At 36.1% G+C, this 24,171-nt stretch overlaps 1 protein-coding gene across 1 annotated transcript in view; it reads left to right on the top strand.

Annotated features, from left to right (window-relative positions):
* Positions 1-24,171, top strand: part of PCLO (piccolo presynaptic cytomatrix protein) — a gene marked incomplete at both ends in the record, with an annotated part of 348,709 nt that overhangs the window by 121,301 nt on the left and 203,237 nt on the right. The gene's annotated exons all lie outside the window — the stretch shown is intronic.

A 24,171-nucleotide genomic window follows, 5' to 3' on the forward strand; every position in this document is an offset into this window, starting at 1 on the left:
TGTAAATTGACAGGAAGCAAATAATTTCACTTGGAAAAATATGGAATTTTTCTTTTCATGATAAAGCAGTGTAGTTTAAAATTTCCTTGCATAAAACTCTGATTTTTAGAGGACAGTACTTACCTGAATTCATTTTTTTTTACTAGCTCTGTTGGTTGCTATGTTTATATTTTCTAAGACTTCTTAGGATAGAAGGTACTGGATTTTCTTGTGATAAAAACACAAGGAATATTGTATTCACAGATGGAAAAACAGAGCCATTTTATCCTACTCTCTCTGTGGTTTTAGGTACAATCCTGAAAAGTTAAAATTTGGTCTGCAACTGGGAAAAGGCCTTTGAGATAGATGCAGATTTGAAAATCACTGCTCAGTTCTCTGATCAACTATGGACTTATTTATAACTTATTGAGGTATTCTGTTCTTATTGGTTTTATTTTGGAGTTTGGTTTTGTTACATTGGTTGGTTGATTTTAGTCCATATGCATTGGAATCTATTAGTTAAATAGCCACTGAGGCCATTGAACTGAACTGAACCATACTGAATGCTTGGAATTTAATTTTCTTAAATGCCTTATGTTTATATGCAGTAGGTTGGCACAAATTTGATTATGTAAATAATAAATTGTTCAGTTAAAGCACTGTTAACAACTGAATAATGGCATCAATCAGTGAGATTTTGAAATAATTTAACCAGTGACTGGAGAAGCAAAGAAAGTTTTGGTGATACCCAACTTCAGACAAAAGTTTTTTTTAAAAAAGCAAAACAATAGAAAACCCGAAGGAAAATGTGTGAACTTGGAAAGCTGTGGAACTACAGGCATATTAATATCACATTTGTTTAAGGTTACAAGTAGAATCACAAATATATATTTAGGGTATATTTTTGTACATCTTGCGTGGATGCTTTGAGTCAAAAATGCAATACAAGCTCTGGTATCATACATGTAGAAGATTGTTCTAGAAAAATCCAATCTATTGCCATAGGAAAGGTTAATAAGGGACCAAGTACATTTTCTGATTTGAATATCAGGAAACTTTTTAATCTGGTTACAAAGGTGTTCAAATAGTAGGAAAACAGAGTTTGGAAACCTATCAGATTTCCTTACCTAATATATTTTAGCAATCTTTTTAAAGCATATGTTTTTATTTAAAACTGCATAAGTGGTTGTATTAGGCTCAAAGATTTCTTCATCCTACCTTATAGTGTGGTGATAGAAGATGCTGTTTCTGTGAAGCGTGATTTGAATTTAAAGATCTAGAGGAAGCTCTGAGTTGACAACAGTGGCCAGGTTATGGGTTTGAATTAGAGCTTGGATGCCGGTATTTTTCAGAATTATTAAAAAGGTGATAACTGGGAGAGTTTGTGGCAGAGAGGGAAAATTGAATTATGGGTGTTATCAGCTGGAGGCAATGGGTCAACATCCTCCACATTATGATGTCAGAGAGAAAATCCACGGTCTTTAGAATAAAGGTTTTAGGAAAAGCACAATCAGTTCCAAATGTTGAATTCGAAGGTTTAAGGACTGCTCTAAACCACTTCACTGATAAAGATCATGAGTGGATCTGCTATAGTTTACACACCTATCTGCAGGTTTTGAGCCAAACATGAAAAGACCTAGGCAACAAACAACGTAGCATTCTAATGCGTTTTAGCTGATAATGCTATGAATAACATCTGCTATGTAACATATGGATACATATTATACATACATATATATGTTATACATACATATTATGTTACATAATGCTATGTAACATCTGATAAATACACTGAAATCACATTTAACTTGAAACAATAAATTTGACAGTAAATCATTTGAAATAAACAGGAAAACAAACCATCAGAATTTCGGAATGTGAACAATTAGTTTTCAATATAATCAAATATCTTGCTTTAGACTGTAAAAGAAACCCAAATCTTTTATTTATTCATAGCTCCCCTGTCATCTTACGTACTGTAGAATTAAAGAACAAAAAAAAGTGGAATAGATTTATGCAGGTGTGGAAAACAGTGCAAATGGCATTCAGAGATTCATTACTTTCTTCGTTAAAATGGAATAAGAAAACCCCAGACCTTAGCAACCTCTGAATTTTGGGGCATTTCAGATCTGACAAAGCCATAGAGGTCTGAAAAGCATTAAGAGAAGGCTTCATGTTATAGAAACGACTTTGGGAAATTCTTTGTAAAAACTATAACTTCAAGAAAAGCTTCTCTGAGTTCACATTTTCTTGACTACAAAGGCAAATTGGGCTTATACCTTTGCAATTCAAGAAAAAGATATGAGAATCTTTAATATTATGCTTAATTTGTATTTTGTATTGTGGCTGAGAAAATAATAAAGCTATATGTTGGTATATAATTATATACACATATGGAAATATGTATATTTTTTTTATTTCTGTGTCTCTGCATAGTTTTATTGATTTAGTATACACAGGGAGATTTTTTAAAAATTAAAAATTGATAGAACCTGGAAAAAAATAAATCAGCAGATATTATGGCCTTTCCTTTCTCCCACTCTCTATATGCAATGACACATATTTCTGTTCTGTCATAGTACTTCTAAGTGATGCTCATATATACGGAAAACATGATGAACAGTGCTGATTTCTAAGAATTTTGCCTTGTGTTCTGAGCACAAGAAAAGGGAATGCTTATGCTTGAGCTTTTACTTTTTGTTGATCTGGATTCAGGCAGAAGTAAATTTGTTACACAGGTTCCAGAGGAGGTCACAAGGGAGTTTTTCTCTCTTCCATTTACCGCTGACATATATGTATATATATTTATGTACCCTTTCCTCCTAGGTTTTAAAATGTTTATTTCAGAGTTTACAGGATTTGTATGCAGTTAAATTGAAGCAGTAGCTGTAGAAAAGAACATCTGGCCTCTTCAGAAGCAGTATTTCTCTCAAATTGTATGTAATATCCAGTAATGATTTCTGTCTGGTAAAAGACTAAGTGATCACTGATTAGGAGCTGTGTGTATTTTAGATTAATTATGTCTTGTGGGCAGTATAGCATATGCCTCAGTATAGAGAAGGCTAAATTTAAGGATACAGAAATTGCCTTTAAAGAGCAAATCAAAGTCACAGCAAAAAAGCGATCTTAATCCCATCTGCTGTCAGGCAAGTGCCAAACATAAGCCAACCAAAAATTTAGAGTTCTCCGTGATGACTTACCACCATAATTTCTTGCTTCGTTATATTGCAAATACCAGCTTTAACCAAATAGTTTGTAGGCAGTGTAACCATAGATAATACTGAGTTTCTTCAACCATGGTTAGCTTTTCAAGTTAATAAGATTATCTGATATGGAGTGTTGCTATTTTTATTATTTCCTTTACTTTACTGTTCTTTACTATACTGTTCTCTTTAAAAAAAAAAAAAGGGAAAGAAAGATATATATAATAAGATAATAAGATATTCCAACCATCTATAGTGTAATAGTTATTTGATTTAATTTATCCAATTTTCGTCTTCTGTTTTTTTTTTCTGTAATTCCCCCTGGAAAATTCTCACAGGAACATTGAACTTTATGTCTACATCCATTTTGGCAGAAACATTACAGTCAAAGGATATCGAATAGCTTACCGGTAGCTTAAATGTATGAACAAATCAATGGAAAGTATCTTGTATCATTACAGGCAATGAAAGGTATTTTCTTATTCCTTCATTTAAGGATTAGAATGCATTTACACTCAATAGTGATTAAGAGAAAGTGGGGAGTTCTTATAAAAACAATCCCCATTGTTCCCTTTTCCTGAGTGAGCTGTGTTTACCTCCTTCCAAAACCTGTGTTTACAACATGGTTCATTTAATCAGAAGTAATGCTTGTTGCATTCCTGAGACTTCAAAATCTGTGCTTGTTTCTTGTACTGCCTGCAAATGAGTTAGAGAAGCCTCTGCTAATACTGTGTTTATTTATAGCCTAGCTATGATTATTAAAGTATCTCAGCCAATTAGCCCCATCTTGACTGAAAGACATCTGTGAAAGAATGAATGAAGTCAGAGCTTGACACATGCACTCAGTTCCTAGAGCAGGTTTAGTGGCAGTGAAAGGGGATTGTGATGACTCTGGGAGGTTGGTTTGTCACATATGGGAAAGCAGGAGGAGAATGCGTGGTGAAGAGTACTAGTGTCCTTGCTCTGTAGCTTGAAATGTGTAGCAAGTCACACAGTAGATTCTCTTGTTGATCTTAAAGGCCAGTGCCAGTGACAGAACTCTGCTGGCATTTCAGTATGGACTCTGATGTTGTGTGAAGTGATGATGTAGACGTAAGTACACAATAAAGTAGTGCTGAACTTCAGTTCTATGATTCTATAAATAATCAACATTCAATCCATAAGGACAGAAGCCCAAACCTACAACTTATTTCTTGGCCCAAGAAATACCTCTCCCTGAATCCAGCCAGTGACATGTTTAGGAAAAGGAAGAGACTGCAGTCTGGGTCAGCCCATCTTTCAAGACTGAAGATTTGTTCAGTTCACGATTATTGCCCTTTGAGCATCCATAGCTGATCAGTCCAGAGCTTTCTGTCTCCCTCTACCTTCTTGTAGATCCAGTGTGGAGACCTATTTCATCCTATGCATCCCTGGGAAATGACTGAGATACTAAAAAATGGAGCAATGAGAGACCTTTTTAAAAGTCTTCTGCCTGGATAGAATAAATGCTAGAGCAAATATTCCTCCTATGCCCAAACGATAAAATCCATTATTATTTGAAGACTGACATAGAAGTCAAGAGAGCTCCGCCGTGTAGCCCAGAAAATACTGGTTTTGTCATGACCAGTAAAACGCCATTGGTTTTGGGCTCATGGGACAGCAAGGGTCACCGGGAAGTTTGTTTTAACAATTGTCTAGTGGCCAGGTGACTGTTGTCTCTCCTTTGTGTGAGCTGAAGCTCTGTAAACAACATCAATGATAAATGTCTGGCAAATGTTGGTTGCCTAGATGATCAAGATGACCTTCACACCTGCATGATTCATGTGACAACGTATTCCAGATCAACTAGTGATCAAGTGTCTGGAACATGTGAAACATAATTTTCAAGTTTGCTACTGATGATGTAACCTACGCCTGCCCTATTCCTCAGTGTTTTGGATGGATCACAGAATCACAGAATGTTTGGGATTGGAAGGGACCTCTGGAGATCATCTAGTCCAACCCACCTGCTAAAGCAGGTTCACCTAGGGCAGGTTGCACAGGATCCCGTCCAGGCACGTTTTGAATGTCTTCAGAGAAGGAGACTCTACAGCCTCTCTGGGCAGCCTGTTCCAGTGCTCTGGCACCCTCAAAGTAAGGTAGTTTCCCCTCATATTCAGATGGAACCTCCTGTGTTTCAGTTTGTGCCCATTACCCATATCCTCTCATTGGGCACCACTGTAAAGTGTCTGGTCGCATCCTCTTGACACCGCTTCTTGAGATATTTATAAGCATTGAAAAGATCCCCTCTCAAATCTTCTCCAGGCTGAACAGACCCAGCTCTCTCAGCCTTTCCTTGTAAGAAAGATTCTCCAGATGCCTGAGCATCTTTCTAGCACTCCAGTGGACTCTTTCTCATAGTTCCTTGTCTTTCTTGTACCTGGGAGTCCGGAACTGGATGCAGTACTCCAGATGCAGCCACACCAGGGCTGAGTAAAGGGGGAGGACAACCTCCCTTGACCTGCTGGCCACCCTCTTCCTAATGCATCCCAGGTACCATTGGCCTTCTTGGCCACACAGGCACATTGCAGGCTCATGGTTAACTTGTTGTCTACCAGGACTCCTAGGTACTTGTCTGCAGAACATGCAGAGAATGAGAAAAGAAAAAAAAAAGTTCATTAGGAGAGATGTTAGGTAATCAAGCCAGATGTGACTAGTCCTATCTCATGTCCTGTGACAAATGCTTGCAGAACATAAAGATGCTTTCTGTACTGTTTGTCTTTGCATATCCCAGAATCTGCCTGAACCCAGGTAGCAGAGATAAGGCATTTTTAATGTCCATGGGGCATCTTTTTAGGTTCCCTGCAGGACACAGGCACCAGATTTCTGAAGCTGCCATCAGGTGAACGGCAGAAATAATTTACTGAGCCATTATCAGATTAAACACTTAGGGAAGGATTCCAGAGCTATGAAAGTGAAACAATGCCAACATTTGAGAAGGTTTTTTGCTTGTTGGCTTCAGGCCAATGTATTGTACTCAAAACAAATGTGCTTACTTTTGAATTTGCCACTCCATGATGTATTCACTAGAAAGAAAGTAACATTTCAACATTTCATGTTGATCTTATTAATGTTTTTCTTTTTAAGTAACAGAATACCTTTTTGTAAACAATTTTCCTTTAGAAGAAATTCCAACGTCACCAGTTCTTCGTGTGTTTCACTGAACTAGCAGCTCCCTCTGGACTCAGAGTCCTGCTTGCCACACAGAATCCTTGCTGCAGTCTCTCACTGCCAGATCACCCTTTGTATGTATACTGAAGTGAGGGTATCGCAGCAATATTTCAGCTAACAGATGGACTTGTAAAGCTTGGTGGGTGATACTACCCTGCAGACACAGATCAAATAGCCAAAGATCACAAACTGTTGTCCATGGCAGACATTCTTGGCTAATCTATACTCCCTAAAACTTTCCATAAAGTAAAGGAACTCCTGTTAAATCAATCTCAATTTGCCAGGCATCTTTTAGGCTTCCTGTAAGGCAGAAGCATTTTTAATTTTCACATAGGTACTCGCTGTGGTCCCTTTCTCTCTCTTGTCCAGACTATGGTGAAACATGTAGCCTTCTTGTAAAGCTTTAAGGATTGATACCTGGTTTGTCACCTGGTATCAAGTGTTATTGCTCTATGTGTCATTAGTGATGTGTTCATTTATAATAATACTTCACAAGTAGTGATAGTGGTTCTTATGAGCTCAGTATTATAATACTCTTAAGTAATATAACAGGATGTTACTGAATTTCACTTCAAGTGTTGAGTAATTTTCTATGGGAAGATCATAGAAAAGATCCTTAAGATCATTGAGTCCAACCATTAACCTAATATATCCATCATCGATGCCACTTTCTGCTTCTTGAACAGGAGTCTAACCTTGCGGAACAGCACTAAAACCATGATACTGATATTATTTTGAAAACAGCCTGTTTCTGAGTCTAGATAGTAAACAGCAAGCATATTTTTATTTTATATATATATATTAGGCCATGTCAAAGAAGACAGCTTTTGATCATAGAGGGCATGAAAGTCTACATATATTGTCATATGAAGTCTTTCGTTTAAGTAGTAGCAGACAGGAGCTATATAGAGCCTCTTATTTCAAGTACTAGAGGAACAGGACCTTTTTCCAATTTTGCAGCAGGGCATTTTAAGACTTGACACTAAAATATATGGCTTAGTTTTATCACGTTATGTGTCATATCTTTATTGTTACAAGAACTGGTGAGCTTGTGCTGTGGCATAACAACTTTCTGGAAGGAAAGTTTGTTTAATAAATGTCCTGTATGCTCTTTGAGGACACTACTTTGTACAAGAGTTTTAATAAGACTTTTGCACTTCCTTCCTCTGTCTCATGCCTCTCCATTTTGTTGCATTGTAGAGTTCCAGTTGTGATCTATTAGAAACTTAATTCCAGCTTCATTGTATGCTGAGGTACATATAAATTTATTTTCTGCAAGTCCTTTTTCCATGACAGAATTAATTCCCTGTGTTTTCATATACTGCTCTCAGACTGATAACTATGGAAGGAGACCAGCTGCCTGGTCTCCTTCATATAATGGAACAGTGATCTGCATTTGGCAAGAAAAAAGCAAGCACTTTCCCTGTGCAGAGATAACCTCACAGCTGCTGGCTCTCTGAGCAGACATTACTGAGGAAGTGCTTTCTTTTGCTTCAGTTCTTTTTGGCTTAATCAATTGATCTTTGTCTGGGTACAGTCCTGTTTGATTTAATGTTGACAACCTGAATGCAAGAGTCAGGAAATTTTTTTTCCAGTGATCAGACTGTGAAAATCTGAGTAGAAAACACTTTACCCTATTGACATTCCAGCCAGTTGTGGCTCACAAGAGCTATTAGAGGCTTCCTCCTGTTAGTCTGAAAAGCCTTTACATAATGGGGTGGAAAACTGCTTTGTGAAGGGACACAAATATGTCTCCACAGAATTCTGAAAATAGTAACCTGCCTTCCTCATCTGTAGCACAGTAGGGGCAAACTCAGCAATTACACTGATGACTGAAGTACTCATAAAACAGCACTACTCACCCTAAGGAGCCTTGTAAATAAAGATCTACACGACTGTGCCATTCTTGTATGGAGCAGCCTCAGCAATAGTCCCAGATCTGCCAGCAGAATCAGGAGATGTTTGTTCAGTGCCTATGCAGATTTGAACAGGCACCCTCCTGTCAGATAAGACTGAAAATGCAAGGTCCCCTATATTTACTATACAGCCTATTTTCTTACTTTTTTATCCCTACTTAGAAATGGCAGAATGTATGTACTTTGAAATGCTGAGGCAAGAGCTGGATTGCCACTGGCAAGCCATCTTGGCCACAGGCTTTTATTTCAGTCACTTGAGTCATTCCTGGCTAGGTTTTCCAAGTCTCAGTAAATAAACTGGATACTGGTACATGTTCCTGTTGCTGCCTACACTTTTATCCATCTGTTATCATGGCAATATTCCTACTTAGAAGTTGGTCGGACGATTATACTAGATTACAGATGCCAAGTGAATGTGGGTTTAGGCAGTTTTAAAAGCTTTTCTGCAGGCTCTCTCTGCTCTAAGATAGATTTGCCACATTGGTGCCACATGCTTTCTTCCCTCATGACATCTGTTGATGCTGAAATGCCAAAACAAATACCTGTGTACATATAAAATGGACCTCTATGTTTCTTGTATATGTTGACAAACTTTATTGCCAGTGGTTAACAGAGATGTTTCATGAGATCAAATTTTCCAAATACAGAATCCCCTTGTTGATGTTTTTAAAGCAGTTTTATGACCTATAATGTTAGCTAGTGATTCTATTGGTACAAAAATGTTTGAATTGGTCCTAAGTCACCTATGCTTAGTACCTATATAAATTAAGCTATAGATACCTCAATGAGCTTAATAACTGAGTCTTGTTGCTACAGCTCATCAGTATGCAGATTACAATTTCATCACAGAACAGTGTTTTTGTTGCAATGTACCATACTTCTCATATTTAATTTTATTGTTTTACTTGGCCAATTCTTTTACTTGATCAATTTATCTAAACTAATAGCTTGGTAAAGGGTTATTTTAGAATAATCATTGAATAGAATCACAGAATCATTTCAGTTGGAAGAGACTTTCAGGATCATCAAGTCCAACCACAACCTAACCTAACTCTAGCACTCAACCATGTCCCTAAGAGCCTTGTCTAAACAAGTTATAAAATGTGCTTAAACACATGATCAGATAAGACCTGAATTGTAGCAACTTGACAAACTACCGGTCAGCTGAGCTGTGGTACCTACCCATATTAAATAGCCACTGTTAAATGGCTGCAAAGAAATCCATATCACATTTTAATGAGTTAGCTCATGTTATCTGAGCAGCATAAAGTGATGCTAGGACAACTTTAATTGTTATAAATGTCACGTAAAATATGAATGTACCACATGTTTTAAAATTCAGGCCGAATGGAAATGAACATTTAGTCAGGTGATGTAGCTACATTGGAAGCTAAGCCGCGGTAACTTGATTGCTTATGACTGTATTCTAAACCAAACCTCATTTTGTATTGAAATGCATTAGACTAAACATCAGTAGTGTAATCACAATAAACTATTATTTTAATTTACAATGGAATGGGCAGAAAGAGCATATGCTGATAGTTACATGAGCTTGTTCATTAAGCACCTTATTGTGATTGTGTTCACTGGTGTTTGTGAGTCCTTGTACATAAAGACTTGTAGGAGTTGTTGGGTTTTGTGGGTTTTGTTTGTTTGTTTTCTATAACTTAAAATGTTTCTAACAAATTTTTCACTACTTCTTAATAAACAGAAATTGAGAATATGTAACTAATTTTTAGGCCAAAGAATAATATGACCTGTGACATCGCATTTTAGATCTGCCACATATTTTCTGTAATTTTTTGTAGGAACATTACTGGCTTCTGTTTATTCTTATTTTAAATTCTATTAGAAACTTTCAACTTCTTATTGTTATTATGATTTTTATTTAATATTAAAAAAAGAGTTTGAAATTACATGTTATACCACAGCAGATGCACATTTTTGAATACAAATGTGCATGAAGAAATGGGAGGAACTTAGGACATTGGGTCAGCTTTTGAGTTTTCCTGTTTTCTTCCTGGGGCTTACTGTGGCTCTTGAGACTGGATGGGATTCAGTTAAAGATTACTGTCACTAAATTTAGTTGCCTACGAGTAGGTATCCAGCCTCCTATTACAATAAGTAAATATTCAATCAGTCCACATAACAGAGCCTAAAAAGACAGATGGGTAGCCTTAAGAGATGCCACCGAGGATCTATTACAGTGTGAGTTCTTTGTAATGTGAACTCAGAAAACTAAACTAAGATTCAGGTGGCTAAACATAGGTACCTCATACTGTTTCACACATGTTAGAACATCATTCTTTGCTTGTTGCTTGTAATCCAGAAGGCACAGCTCTCCCGTAGGTACTGGATCATCTCTTCAGGTTCCTTTTTGGTGTCTTGGATACTGCAGTGTATATAAAAAAGTGTATATAAAAAGTCTATATGTAAAAAGGTTGGGCATGGGTGAGTCAGGATACAGTCAAGTGTCTAAAATGGCAGTCACCCCCAGGTTCAAGTGTTGGAATGCCACACTTAACACATGAAAGCAAAATTTAGGTGCCCCAATCTCAGATCCTCTCTCCCCTCTCCTGATTGTAGGCAGGGGAAGGTCTCATCTTCATTACAAGGTCTTTGTAGTCTAGAGACTGAGTTTACATATGCTTTTAAGTAAAAATTATTCTCACAGTAGAAGGTGGTGTCTTGCACTTCTACGTTTGTGGTTTGTTCACATTCTGGCAGTGTGACAAAATTACACTATCATTATTTATTTCAAGGCAGTTTTTCCCCAAAAAATAATCACTCACATGAAGCTATGTTTCTTTATACGAACTTACACATTTTTCATCCCCATGCAGCAGTTTGTCAGTAAATCTCTGTGCACCACAAAAAGATTTCTTAAGGCTCTTATTGGTTGACAGTTTCTATCAAAGTTAAGCAATCATGTATTTGCACATTGGCTGTCACTTCAGACATGTGACATTAATCAGTGTATTTCATAACACCCTTCTAGAAATGGGAATTCTTAGTACACTTATCTCTTCCTCTCACTGTTTTCTTTGTCTTGCTTTCTGTGCATGTCAGTGAGAGACTGTCTCAGGACTTTATCTTTAATGGAAATGTTGCTGAATTAAATTAACTGCTTAAATAAACATCAAATATGTTCTCTAGAGTGGAAGTAAGTTAATATTTTCTGAATCCTGGCTGAACAAAAAAGTAAGATTATGTCTTGGCAGTAATTATAAAAACTATTTCATAGGAACAAAACTTCAGATATGACTAAAAACATTAAAGAAAGGTTCATGTTGGAATTTGCAGGAAGCTTTTTCTTTACTACTCTAATCTCTTGACATTTACAAAACATTACCAGGTCAGAGATTCTGGAACTCTTCAGAAGAGACAGTTTAATGTTTATTCTCTACCTGGTTCAAGCAAAGGTAGATTCTTCATGTTTCTGTGAAGTCTGGAGTGGATTACTTTTTTTATTTTTTCTTTTTTTTTTTTTTTTTAAGATTATAATTTGCAAAAATAATTAACATTGTAAAAAATAATTTAAATTTTATATTTACCTTCAGAAATGTAAATGTAGCTCTTTGATAGCTCTATATCTCTGTTCTAAATTTAGGTATCTCAGTATCTGCTGTTTTTTCTATGAGCACTCTCTTTTACTGTCCATATTAGAAAAATCTGAGAACACTTTCCTGACAAACGTTTCATCAAAGGTGATATACTGCTCCAGGTAGTATTGAATATGGTGAATAAGCATTTTGGAATGAAAAAAAAAAAACAAAAAACCTTCACTAGAAATTCTCAGTGAGATATTTTCTGACATACTTGAAAACTGAAGATGATTAATATTCTTGTTCATGTTGATCTTTCAATATGTGAAGTTCTGATTTTCCAAGAAGAATTTTTCAAGATATAACATCCTGAATCTCAGTTATTTTTAGTAGTCTTTTTTTTTTTTTTTTTTTCTTCTGTGCATACTATCTATGGAGGTTTTTATTCTGAGTCGGCAAGAGAGGCTTTGAGATACTACATGATGCAATCTAAGAGTAAGAAAATACCACAGTAACTTCATTAAAAATACTAATTTATAAAACATCACTTTGTGTTAATATGTAGTCATTTCTTGATCATTTACAGTAAGTGCTGATAGACTTTTTTTAAGGAAAATGTATCATACAGAGAATTTGTCTCTTTTGGGTCATGAAAACAAGAGATATGTTAATCAACCCTCCCGTGTGTTTTTTGGTTTTGTTTTTGTTTTTTGTGTGCATGTATGTTTTTTTATTTCACCCATTTATGATTGTTTTCATGTCAATGAATAAATATTTTATGATGTAGCATTTAAATGATTCAGATGGGAATCTGTCACAGAGTGACTCAAGCCATGTACATTTCCATGAATAGGGCAGTGATTCCATTTCTGGTGTACCTCAAAGAAACCTTTGATCTCATTTACCTCATGCAGAAGTGAACAAGAAAAAATATCCAATTTGAAGTGATTTCCTCTGACCTTATCACAATAACAAGAAAATGTGTGAATTAGTCTTTCAAGGTTCATTAAAGGCATTTGAGCAGATGGCTAAAACAGTGAAATCCTACTTCTAGCAGACACTTTCCATAGGGGTAATAAAAAGCAAAACTCTTAACTTGTCTGAGTGATAACAAAGGAAGTGATAAACATTAATCTCTCCCTGGAATACAGTCAGTTCTTTGCAGTGTTTCCTATTGAGGGTAAGAGTTCTATTCCTATTAATTACTAGGAAATTGCATTTGGTGGCATGTCAGTACATGCTATCAGTAAGACACTGTGCAGTTTGGTTACCAAACTGTTTTCAGAGATACCCAATCACACTTCCTATTTGTTCAGATACACCTTTGATTATGAACACGAGTGCTACTGGATTCTGTAGTTTTTGTGCTATGAGAATACACTAGTTTAGCTTTGATTTGTAATGGGATTTTAACATGCAAGAAACTTTTTAAATCTCTCTTCTTCTACCAATTGGCTTTGCTCATCTGTGATTCTATATGTGTTATTTCACAATATTAATTCCTTTCTGGTATATGGAATAATTTGCAAATTGTGGTTAATGAGCAAGCTAGACTCTTTTAAAAGTTTTTCTGTGATGCAAATCATCTACCTTGTCCTGGTTTTGAGTTTATCATTACTGAAATTAAATGTTGAGTGAATTCATTCATAGTGTTCTTTCAGAAGTAAACTGTATTCTTTAATTACAAGGGAGAATCCATCTGTTCTTATTTTCAGCTACAATGCTGAAGCTGGTCAGAAGTAACAGTTTTCTTCAGTGAAAGTCTGTCTTGAAACAGATTTCTCCTAAATACTTGGAAATATTAAATGAAATAATACAAAAATGTGTTATTAGGTGTATTGAAATAATGTTTTCACATGACGCAGTGGATATAGTAAAAGCATAATCAATATAAACTATTAGCAACCTAATTATGTGTTGTGGAACAAGCACTGGCTTGAAACTATCTATACTGTCAATCAGTAGCATGGTCCTTGGCTCCCTGTTTTTAGCATGTACGAATTTACCAAAATCCAGGCAATTTATGGTCAGAGTTCGTGTAGTAACAAGCAAAGTATTCCAAACAGACAGTTTGGATGAAGTAATTCTGGTTTTGGCTGAGATGTATGTACGGGGGAGGGCCAGTAAATCCATATAGACAGGAACATTCCTGCACCACTTGATCTCAGTGATAAAGAACAGACCCCGACCCACTTATGTGTAGATGTCGCCATGGACACCTACCAATAAGGGAGACTGATGGCACAAAAAACAATGACTTGTACCTTTCCTGAGATAAAATGGTCTAATGGCTCAACAGACTAAAGACTTAATGTCTAATTTTCTTCCTTTAAATGTTTTAGGCCTGTGTTATATCTAATTTTAAGAGAGTTAAATAAGACAAAGGTTTGTGTTCTTGACATGCATGCTTCTTTTCATACACTGTGAAACTAGCTTAGGGTAAGTAGTTCAGACATATTCTATTAGGTGTTTTATGTCAGGTGAGATTAATGTTCCACTGACATCTGTTCTGACTCTTTTAGCTCAGATGGTGTTTATACACTTGGAGAGGAGGAGATAGATTTATGGTTCTGTGGTTCTTTGTTCCTTTTTGGATTTTTCCAGGAGAGAGGCTCGTCAGCATTCAAAAGTGATCTTTCTAGGACATTCACATTAATTTTTTTCCATCATCTTTTTAATTCAATACAAAAGTGGTATCTGCTGAATTAACTATTTATGGAATCACAGAATGGTTGGGGTTAAAAGGGACCTCTGGAGATCATCCAGTCCAACCCACCTGCTAAAGCAGGTTCACCAGAGCAGATCACACAGGAATGTGTTCAGGTGGGTTTGAATGTCTCCAGAGAAGGAGAGTCCACAACCCCTCTGGGCAGCCTGTTCCAGGGCTCTGGCATTCTCAGAGTAAAGAAGTTTCTCCTCATATTTAGATAGAACTTCTTGTGCCTGTCTGTGCTCATTGTCCTTCATGCTATGATTGGGCACCACTGAAAAATGTCTGGTCCCATCCTCTTGACACTTACCCTTAAGATATTTATAAGCATTTATGAGATCCCCTCTCAAGTCCTCTCCAGGCTGAACAGACCCAGCTGTCTCAGTCTTTCCTCATAAGAAAGATGCTCCAAACCCCTAACCATCTTCATAGCCTGCAGCTGGATTCGCTCCAGTAATTCCTTGTCCTTCTTAAAGTGGAGAGCCCAGAACTGGACACAGTTCTCCAGATGCGGCCTCACTAGGGCAGAGTAGAGGTGGAGGAACAACCTCCCTCGACCTGCTAACCACACTCTTCTTAATGCACCCCAAGTACCATTGGACTTTTTGACCACACAGACACGCTACTGACTCATGGTAAACCTGTTCTCAACCAGAACTCCCAAGTCCTTCTCTGCAATGCTGATTTCTACCAGGTTTGCCCCCAACCTGTACTGGTGCCTGGGGTTATTCTTCCCCAGGTGTAGGACCCTACACTTGCCCTTGTTGAACTTCATCAGGTTCTTCTCTGCCCAGCCCTCCAGCCTGTCCAGGTCTTCTGGTGTGTCAGCCCTTCCTCCCAGTTTGGTATCGTCCGCAAGCTTGCTAAAGGTGCACTCAGCCTCTTTATCCATGTCATTGATGAACAGGTTGAACAGGATTGGACCTAATACTGACCCTGGGAAACCCCACTAACTACAGGCCTTCAAGTAGACTCTGCACCGTTGATCTCAGCATTCTGAGCTCTGCCATCCAGCCAGTTCATGATGCATCTCATCGTGCATTCATCTGGGTTGCACTTCCTGAGCTTACCTATGAGGATGTTGTGAGGAAAAGTGTCAAAAGCCTTGCTGAAGTCAAGGTAGACAACATCCATTGCTCTCCCTTTGTCTATCCAGCCAGTCATACCATCATAGAAAGTTATCAGGTTGGTCAAACATAATTTCCCCTTGGTGAATCCATGCTGACTACTCCTGATAACCTTCTTTTCCTCCACATGCTTGGAGATGATGTCCAGAATGAGCTGTTCCATCACCTTACTAGGGATGGAAGTGAGGCTGACAGGCCTGTAGTTTCCTGGGTCATCTTTCTTGCCCTTTTTGAAGACTGGAGTGATGTTTGCTTTCTTTGAGTCACCAGGTACCTCTCCTGTTCTCCACAACCTTTCAGAGATCATGGAGAGCAACTCAGCAATAACATCTGCGAGCTCTCTGAGAACTCGTGGGTGCATCCCTTCACTGAGCTTCTTTTAATTAAGATTATAGTGACTCCAGGTGTAAAAATAGATGTGTTTCTTTTTTTTTTTTTTTTTTTAAAAAACAGGGTTCGGTGGCTTTTCAAGTGAATAATAGTGGTAGCCTGCAGACCTAGAAACAAAATGTGCATGTAAACAAACACACATAGACAAACACAAAGCATTTCAGATGTTCTCTTCAGCCATTGTGGGCTGAATAGATCCAATTGATTTCAGTTAAAGCATTCTGTATTCAAGGAAAAGCTATTTACACTTCTGCAGTTTAAATAATTTTATTTTTCACATATTCTGCACAGGAAACATTTCATTACCTTACAACATCCTGAATCTTAATTTTAAGTGGTCTGTTTAGGATAAACTTCAACAGACCTACCCTAAATCACAAAGATTCTTTAACAGTTCAGATGAGTTTTATGGGAAACACATAACTTCAGAATGCCAGTTCATGATTTATTGACATTTTCTTACAGGAGCAATTACTGATGTGCATTGAAACAGATCAGTAGCTTTTGAATGTAACTACAGTCATCATTGCACTTCTCGATGTATATTGTGTAAGTCAGCAAATGATCTTACTGCATCAAGATTATTCTGTTTAGCATCTAGAGATCTTTTTGTGTGGAAATAATAGTTGTATTACAATATTTTTAGAAAGGTAAATGGAGTTTATGCAAATTCTTTCTGTTATTTAGCATGGTCACACTCTCCCTATATAGAATTTAAAAAGGCCTTAGTAAGAGTTGTATTCCTTGATGATAAATGATCTATATATTCTTATCTGACACCTTTCTGGAATACCATAGAAAACAAGAGTTTATAACATTTATCATCAAATTATTGGGACATTTGCTATTGCTTTGTTTCCCTTTTCTACCAAAATACATAACTGAATTTCCTCAAAATTAATGTGAGCAGGGAGAAAGAGAAAATATAAAAACTGAGCTAGAGGTCAACTTCTGGGCTTGTGTCTGGGTTCACGAGGTGGTCTAAAATAAATCATTGCTGTAATGATTCTTAGCTTTTTCTTATGAGCTTTGTGATTTAAAGTCTAAGCAGAACTTTGACATCCTGAAATGAGCAAACTGTCTTAATGCGACAGAGCATCATCCATGTAGGACAGGAGAAAGAACAGTGAAGTTTGGAGAAAGAGTGATCTTTTAGAAAACAAAAATTAGGTCTGCAGAAACTGAGTAGAATTGTTAATAAATGGTCTAGATTAGAAGGAAAGACTAAAGAAGAGATAAATATTATTTATTCCCAGCTCATCTGTTGCGGCACCAGATTATATATATATATTTTTTTTTCTTTTTCCATCGGAACTCTGTAGATTAGCCTCATGTTTACTTATATCTGATGTGACATTTGCATAAATTTCTAAAAATCTCAGTTTTACTGATGATACTTGTAAATCTCACCAGGTAAATGTGAGATCAGAGTCAGATACTGCTTATCTATCTATCTAGTGAATCTGTACAGAGTGATAAACTGTCATCCATTAACGCTGATATAATTTATTGTAACAATGACTGTAAAAGGGATAGAAAATGGCAAATTTATAATGCATTCTTGTCACATAGATTGTAATGAGAACAGAAAATATCACAAACTTAATTTGTTCTGGTGAAAACTGACAAACTGTAAGAAGAACAGAAGATAGCACACAGAATGTACGAATTTTCTGAGCTTTCTAAAATGCAATCTCACTGTTGCCCACAAATGATATTTTCTAGGTTCCCTTGGTCTTCTCTATTGTACACTTTTTTTGTTTACTTACCCATCTCTTAGTGTCTCATTAGGAATACACAGACTTTATAAAAATTAAATGTGTCCATGCAGTTTTTTCTCAAGAAGACATTTTAGAAATATTTAATGCCTTTCATCATGTAAAGATAATGGTAGGTGATGACACTTTCCAGCTAAACATGGAGAGTTTAAGCCAAGTAGAACAAATCTGGGTCAGCCTCAAAAGGGTTATGGGTAGTTTTGGGCAGGAAATAAAACCTGTGCTCACATTGTTGAGTGGCATTTCAGAAAACTAACCCGAGTTTGAAGTACTGCATGATGTTCAACATGACTTTTCATAATTTCTAGAGCATCATTCAAGTCTTTTATTAATAGTTACTTTAAGGCTTTTTATTCAGACTGGGTAAGACATATTTTATTATCTCAAATAATTATGGAAACTCAGTGAGTTTGTGTTCTAATTGGTTGTTCAAAAAGCTCTATCAAGCATAGATGCTTCGGATAGTTGTTGTGACAAAATGGATTCATTTTCTGACATACCAATTAAAACTCATTCATATTAAGAAGGAGCTCTTAAAAATTACATTTGGACATCAGTTTTCAACCCCATGCTTTGGCAGACAGTAAGCTTTTACGACAGATTCATAATGATATGTTTTTCAAATGAAACTAGCAAACATGCTACTTCCCAGAGGGTTCATCAGGTTTTAGAGAGGCAGCTCTAAAAGCAGATTAGCCAGTCCTACAGTTACATACTTTTCTTGAAGTGTATAGTTACCGTACTCACTGCTGTTATCTAACACAAATTACTTATCGAAGCATGAAGGCTTTGCGGACAGAGCAGCACTCTTTTCCCCCTTCTTTAAATCAGCATTATTCTGAGAAGGATCCTTATTGACGGAATGAGACTAAAGGGTTTTCTTTATTAACTTGGAGCTGCCCAAGGTCCTCTGGGTTTTGCTGTGCTTCCGTTCCCCAGCAGTTGGGTCTCCCTGTTCTTCTGAGTGATGTCTGGTTTTGAGCATTCGTCCTGTCAAGCCTTGCACTGTGGTACAGTCTGTTTTCCCCGATTTTTGTAATTACTGATTTCTGCTCTTTGATTCAGATTTTTGTTAAACTCATAGACTGTTTTTGATTCTATTTGTGCATGTGCTTGTTAAATCAGTTCATGAGGTTTGTTGATTTAATTGAGTGAATCCTTTTATGTAAAACCAGGCAAAACCGGCCTCAGTTCTTCTCTGGCTTCTTCTGTTCAGCACAATTATTCTGCAAATATGGAGATTTTTTTTTTTTTCCTGAAATACTAAATGTTGTTTCAAATATGGCTTCGTTTTCCTACTATTGTGACTAAAATCAACAATAAAATTCATTGGTAGCAACACTTCTCTTATAAGGAATTTCTAAGAAATGTTTTTTGTACTATTATACAGTATACTTATTTAAAAATAACAACAAATTAGTTTTGTAAGATGCAATGCCCAGTGAAGATTATTGGGCCAATACTCCATTAGAAAGAGAGAACTGAAAAGAACTGGAAACTTCTGAGCTATCTACAGTTTTACTATAATATTTTATAGCTGTAACATTAATTTTTAACTATGATGGAAAAATAGCTGATGAAGCATTATTATTTTTTTTTCTAAGTGCCAATGTAGTACAATCAGAGAGATTTAAGCAAAATAATGATAAATACCATGATAAGATGAATTTCACAGGTAGATGTTCAATCAGCAATAAGATGTCCTAAATGAACTCATGAATGGTGAATTTTATGAATCTATCTAAGCAGTTTAGGTTATGGTTTAACATCCCAAATGTGACTATGGAAAGAATAGAAAATTGAAATAATTATTTGCACATTTTTTTTTAAAGATAACAGTGCAATTTAAATACTTTTGTGCTGCTTTTAACTATTTTAATTGTATTTGAAACAGAAAAAAGAGTGAATTTATACTGCAAAATATGTGAAAACACAGTATTGAAAATTAAAAAGTTTTGAAGAAGATCTGCTTAGTTATCTTTGCAGAAAAAGTAGAATTATTTTATCCAACTGCCATCTTTAAATTAGAAAAAAAAATATTATTTTTGAAGTACTGGATTTATATTAAATGCAGATTATTGGGGGACATACTTGTAACTGTTTTGACGTACAAAAATTCACTTCTGCACACTGGAAACTGCTTCCAGTTCTGCCCTTGAAGACAGATGTGAACTTTCCACTTCATTGCCTAGAGATGTTTTTTTGAAGAGAGCTCCATAAATGGTTCATTTTGCAAGCACACTATGTATTATTCTTGTGTCAAAGGCTTTGGAATTGATTACATACACTATAATATAGATATGATAATTTCTGTTATGTTTTAGAATGAAACTGGAATTATCTAAGCCATACATCTGGAGTTGTGATCTCTGTAATATACACTTCATGCATTTATGTCTGCAGCTCTCTGTAACCCATGTTTACAAGGGCTCTTGCTGTCTGTGGTTGTTTAAAATCACTACCAATAAATGGGATTGGTTTTGTTTTGGTTTGGTTTGTTTCATTTGGGCAGATGCATATTTTACCAAAAAGGTTACTTTTTTTTTTTTTAATTTTTATTTTATTTTTACTTTATTTTTATTTCAATTGGTTTACATGATATTTAAGATTTTAAAAAATGGAATGTAAATGAGAATTCCTAGTTTAAGCTATATAGTTGCATAAAACCATGAGTAAGTTTCTATTCCAAAGATCTCTTTCTTTTTAACAAAAAAAAAAAAAAAAAAGGCCAAACATGTAAAAAAATTATATCCTGGTTTTATAAATTGTAAATTAAAGTGACAGTAAACTAGCTAAATTGTTCAGGTGCCACAAGCCAAGAACTAAATATTTTGAATGGTTTTACCAAAAGGCTGTTGGTTTTGTTTGGTGTCTTGTTTGTTTTTCTGGAAATCATGATAATTTTAGAATAAATAAGGAGATTTAGAGATAACCAGCAAAGTCTGTTCCTCTTCTTTCTTCTTTTTTAAAATAAAATTATATCAAAATGCATGCAATATTTTTTGCTCTGGATTTTTACCCACAGTAGTGGAGTTGCTATCTGGATAAGACCCTCAGTTCAGTTTTAATCACATGAATTCTGTTAGCTGAATCATAGGCTAAGAACAGAGAGAATCACATTATTTTCATTAACAACCCTTTTCCATTTTAAAAAAAAAAAAAAAAAAAAAGTTTGTTTCTTTATGAGATGTTTAACCTAGCTGACTCTTTTCTTGTTCAGGCCCTTCCCTTCCCTTCCCTTCCCTTCCCTTCCCTTCCCTTCCTTCCCTTCCCTTCCCTTCCCTTCCCTTCCCTTCCCTTCCCTTCCCTTCCCTTCCCTTCCCTTCCCTTCCCTTCCCTTCCTTCCCTTCCTTCCTTCCCTTCCCTTCCCTTCCCTTCCCTTCCCTTCCCTTCCTTCCCTTCCTTCCCTTCCCTTCCCTTCCCTTCCCTCCCCTCCCCTCCTCCCCTCCCCTCCCCTCCCCTCCCCTCCCCTCCCCTCCCCTCCCCTCCCCTCCCCTCCCCTCCCCTCCCCTTCCCTTCCCTTCCCCTTTTTTTATTTTCTCTCTCTCTTTTCTCTCTTCCCCTGAGCCTCCCTTTCCTGTTTGACTAGAGAGGGAAAAGAATGGAATAAGAAAGGAAGTTATAGGAAACCTATGAAGGAAGAAATTTTAGGGTTTTGTTTGTTTTGTGGTTGTGGTGGTGGGTTTTTTTTGCTGTTGTTTTCAGTTTATTTTTTGGGTTTTGTTTGTTTGTTTGTTTTGTTTTTCTTTTTTATAACTTTTCATCAAATGACTGAGAGCTATTGACTTCTTTGGCATTTTTATCTCCAGATGTTTGTTCTTTACTTAATGGGAAACCTACAATTAAATTAATTAGAAGCTGACATTAGTATCACTCATCCTGGAAGACTGCATTATGTTATGTTACCTATGATGTGAACAGGTTCTTTAGAAGAGTCTTTCAATGGTTGAGGAAATGCTTCAAAATTAATTGAGACTTGAAAATTGACTTCCGATGAGAAAATGAGATCAGACTGTTCTGAATAACAGTAACACTTAATTTTAAGCCACATAGGCAGTCACAAAGAAACAAAAGCTGACAATGTTGAAATTGAAAAGAATGTTGCTTTATTTACTATTTGCTATATATGTTGAGGAGTTTAGTTTTGTTGTTTTTTTTTCATTGTTGTTGTTTTGAGTGTTATGTGTTTTTTGTTGCTTTGGTTTGGTTTTGTTTGTTTGTTTGTTTGTTTGTTTAATAAGGGACAAAAAGACATAATTCAGTCCAAGGTTCAGAGAATTAATTTTTTTGTTTGCTTTTGTGGCAGATGTTAATATTTTGGGTGGAGAAGTAAAGTAAAAGAATGGTATACTTCCAAAATGACACACAGGTGCTTGTTGATAGAGTAAGAAGAGCAGTTGACTTTAGAATCCAGTAACAGTTTATATTAAAAGAATTTAAAAATATTTCTAAAAGTTTTCTGCCATTTGCAATGTATCTAAAAGTTTTACTAAGGACGTTTTAGCATCAAATACCCTTTATAGAACACAGCTGAAGACAGATCATGCTTTCAAGTTGAAAGTTAAGCTTCCATGCAGCTTCTGCTAATATTGTGAGAATGATATAAATGTGTTGTTAACTATGGAAATAAGGTTTGTTAGTTCTGACATGAGGTATAAAACCAATAAGTATGTTTTAAAATAGAAACATAAATTGTATGAATTTGAAGTACAGCCATATTTATGCTATTTTTAGCATTATTGTGTTAGAGTTTTGTCTAGTTTACAACGGAAGCTATCTTTGGAGGTCCCTTCCAACCCCTAACGTTCTGTGATTCTACGATTCTGTGTCTCTTAAAAGTAAACTCAAGCTTATTATCTATGATTGCTGGAGTATATAAGATTTATTTACACATAAAATGACAAAAATCATCTGCTTTAAGTCATACTGTAGCATCACAGTATGTTATGCTTTTAAACAGATTGCATGCATGTTTCTGTATGAAATGTTGAGAAGAAATCTTAATTAATATTGAAGTTTTCCAAGAAAAATGCTTTATTTTTATTCTTTGTGCACAAATTTGCCAAATTATGGAAGTACACAGCATCCTCCCCTTTTTTGAATTACAATGTTTGATGGGATTATCTTGTTAGCTAAATGGCATATTCCTTTTTAAGACGATCTTTCCAGTATTTCCTGTTGTGTGGCTGTACAAGGACACAATTAAAGGCATTAAAGTGCAAGGTAAAATTAATGAGCAGAACACATAGGAAAGATTAATATTAGTTAAATTGTGTCTACCACGGTCTTCCTGAGACATAATCAGCATAATCAGGCAGAAACCAAGACATTAAAAAAGCTTGGGTTTGACTTTTGCTCCTGCACCTGTTCTCTCCCTTTGCCTTTCCCTGGACTTTGGACTGTGTTGCTTTGAAGCTTGGGAATTCACCTCTTATCAGTGAAAAGGGCCACACCTAATGATAAAGTGTTATTCTGATCCATATGTTGCAAAACCAGCTGGTGTTTTTGTAGGAGATGGCAGTTGTGATGATTTCTGTGCTCCTGTGCTCTGCCATCTCTTCACATTGCCTTTGTCATGATTTTAAAGGGAGGCCAGAATGGTTTTCACCTCCTCAGTTTGGGTGCTCAGTAGAGGTGTCCATTGGGAAGAGCTCAAGAAGTTGCTAGAAAGTATATGTTCTTCTTAGCATGTATCGTATCACACGAAGTCATGGTCATTCTGCAGAGACGTAGCGGTATAATATCTATTTTCTTTCTTTGCTTTATTATCTCTTTACTGCCACAGCAGTTGCCAGTATATCTGGAAATGGTTACATGCAACGTTCATACCCTATTTGTAGTTAATGATTAATGTAATTTTCCAAAGCTAAGTAAGTGATTTTCCTTTGCTTTCTGCTGGACCTGTGCTCTCTTCCTTGAGAACAGTCCATTGCCTTGACTAAGGATTATTTTCAGACACCTAAGTGATTCATGTATCAGTCATGTAAGACAGAGAGCAAACATTATGCATAAATAATTACTAAATTATAATAAACTCAGATGAGAAAGCCATGTACAATGTGATGAACGTGTACACAAGTGATGAAACCAGATATGCACACTGTGGTTTGGATTAAAGTATGATTCAAACAGAAAAGATTAATTGAGTAATGGGAGTCAGCGGAAGTGTATTTAGGTATTTAGAGCTTTTGAAAATCAGACCATGTATTTAGGTATCAGATGACAGATTTAGGACCTTACTTCAGGCTATCATTTTAAGAATACTTTGTCTCTGGACTTTAATGTAGGCTTTCAACACATTTCACATTTATCCTTGAAGTGAGGTTTGTCTAGA

This window comes from Nesoenas mayeri (assembly GCF_963082525.1).
Source record: "Nesoenas mayeri genome assembly, chromosome: 1".
NCBI lineage: Eukaryota > Metazoa > Chordata > Aves > Columbiformes > Columbidae > Nesoenas > Nesoenas mayeri.